This window comes from Dipodomys merriami, unplaced genomic scaffold (assembly GCF_024711535.1).
Source record: "Dipodomys merriami isolate MVZ:Mamm:240054 unplaced genomic scaffold, mDipMer1.0.p SCAF_347, whole genome shotgun sequence".
NCBI classification, from domain to species: Eukaryota; Metazoa; Chordata; class Mammalia; order Rodentia; family Heteromyidae; genus Dipodomys; species Dipodomys merriami.
In genome coordinates this window covers 430,435-433,010 of record NW_027205015.1, presented here as the reverse complement: position 1 = coordinate 433,010, position 2,576 = coordinate 430,435, and the positions used below count along the sequence as shown (strand labels likewise).

At 36.1% G+C, this 2,576-nt stretch overlaps 1 non-coding gene across 1 annotated transcript; it reads left to right on the top strand.

Moving 5' to 3' along the window:
• Positions 1-861: 861 nt before the first annotated feature.
• On the top strand, positions 862-968 carry LOC138803738 (U6 spliceosomal RNA). Its single transcript, XR_011365031.1, has one exon. It is a non-coding gene; the product is annotated as a U6 spliceosomal RNA (small nuclear RNA).
• Positions 969-2,576: the final 1,608 nt, after the last annotated feature.

Here is a 2,576-nt window from a genome sequence, read left to right as displayed (position 1 = left end):
TTCCTCTTCCTGCACATTTCTTTTTTTATTTTTTATTTTATTTTATTTATTTTAATTTAATTTAATTTTATTTGTGAACATACTGTACAGAGGAGTTACAATTACATGGGCAGGATAATGTGTACATTTCTTACCAAGCATTGCAGCCTCCTCCTTTGTTTACCCTTCACATCCCTTCCCAGCCTCCCCCCTCTCCCCCAATCCCAATCCTTCTCCTTCCCCCCCTTCCCCTCCCCCCCCCCGCACCTACGTTGTAAAGCTCATTTTGGACATGACAACTTGTACTTCTCATTGTTGCCACAGGTCCACCTGTATCCTTAAACAACTGGTTTTTCCCCATCTCCTCCACAAGTTATACTGAAATCAAATATAGTGAAAGCAGGGGGAAGGACATACAAAGCAACAAAGAGATAATCTTATAAATGCGTTAGAAACACATGCATGAAAGAAAAAAACATTAAAATACACATCTAAGGGTTCATTTTCCTGACATCACATTATCTGACCTTTTCCGCTTGACTCATACATATACTAGATATTACAAATAAGGGAAACCATGGGACCTATGTTTCTTTGGGCCTGGCTTACTTCACTTAATATAATTTTTTCCAAGTTTTTCCATTTCCTAACTAATGGGGCAATGTCCTACACATTTCTTGAACAACAAATATCTGGAATTATTTTGTTTTGACATGTCAGTCTTGATTTTATTCTTAAAAGTGTGCTTATGTAAGAAATATATGGTTCTAAAATTACACAACAATTCTTTTGAACTTACTAGTTTTGAACTTACTAGTTTAATAAAAACTTACTAGTTTAATAAAATCAATAAAAGTATACTTTATATATAAAAAAAGTTCTTTGCTCAATTCAGCATCACATACACTAATATTGGAATGATACAGAGAAGATTAGCATAGCCCCTGTGCAAGGATGACATGCAAATTCGTGGAATATTCCATATTTTTACAAAAACAGATGCTGGAAGGGATGTGGCCCCCAGGGAACAGCACTGCATTCTTGGTGGGAGTGTAAACTTGTTCAATTACTTTGGAAAGCATTATGGAGGTTCCTCAAAAGACTCTACATAAAGCTCCCCTATGACACAGCAATCCCACTTTTGGGGATTTACCCAAATGATCACAAACAAGACCATACTAAAACCAGCAGGACAACTATGTTTATTGCAGCATTATTTACCATAGCTAAGATATGGAACTAACCCAGATGCCCCCATTAGATGAATGGATCAAGAAAATGTGGTATATATACACAATGGAATTCTATGCCTCTATCAGAAAAAATGACATCTCCAAATTTGTTAGGAAATAGAAAGACTTGGAAAAAAATTTATTGAGTGAAGTAATCCAAGTCCAAAAAACATAAGTCCCATGGTTTCCCTTATTTTCAATAACGAATATATATCTGGGATAAGCAGAAAAGCTCAAACGATATGTGCATAATACCAGACAAGATGATGTTAAGGGAATTGAACCCCAAGATAGGGACACAAGTGGTTTTATGTTTCTTGCTATTGTTTCTAACTTACTTATAATGTACGATGTCATTTATTTTTGTTTCTTTGTATGTTCCTCCCCCACACTATAACCCCTGTTTTCTCTGTATTTGAAGTTGGTGCACTACATCTTGTAGGAAATTTGGGGAGAGGAAGCGAAAAATGCTCAAATAGGGATGCAGTTTAACCAATTGTAACCATGAGATACACAAGACACTATGTTGAAAAATGAACTTTACAATTTAGGCAGGGGGATAGAAAATGGGGAGGGGAGTGTATTTGTGGAGGTGGGAGGGAAAGGATAGTAGGGGAAATATAAAGGAGGAGGTAACAATGCTTGTTAGAAAATGTACTAATTTCCTTCCTCATGTAAATGTGACCCCTCTGCACAGTATTATTACAATAAAAAACATATAAAAATGTTGAGATGGAAGAGTTCATTTCCTCTATTTTACCCATATATTATCGTTAACAAAGAAATTAATGCAGAACACTGATATGAAGGTAATTTGAATGTGTGTGTGTGTGTGTGTGTGTGTGTGTGTGTGTGTGTGTGTGTGTGTGTGTGTGTGTGTGTGATCTCGGCAGCGCACCAGCAAACATACGTGAGCATGCAAACGCACCCAATGCATGTGTGTTGGAGTGCTCAGAGTTAAAATCAGGGCTTCAAGGTCTTGCAAGGCCTTTCCTATCTAGCTTGTTGAGCTACTATATGAGCTACATCTCCATTCCTGGCTTTTTGCTAGTTCATTAAAAATTTTGAAAAATAATTTCATGAAGTTGTTCTTTTTGTTTTTGTTTTTGTTTTTGTTTTTTGGACCTTATTGGCTCCGGAATGTTATCCACAGATCTCAGGCTCCTGAGTAGATATCCAGATTAGATAGGATTACAGGTGTGACCAGCCAACACAAGGCTTTCAGAATAATTTTTAAAATAGAAGAACATTTACTTCGTGGGGCCTGTTTTATTATCTCCTACTTTTAAAGCATTTTAGAGTGATTATATGTGAATTTATTTCGTTTTTGGATTCTTAAAAGACAGTAAGTGATGATATTTAAAG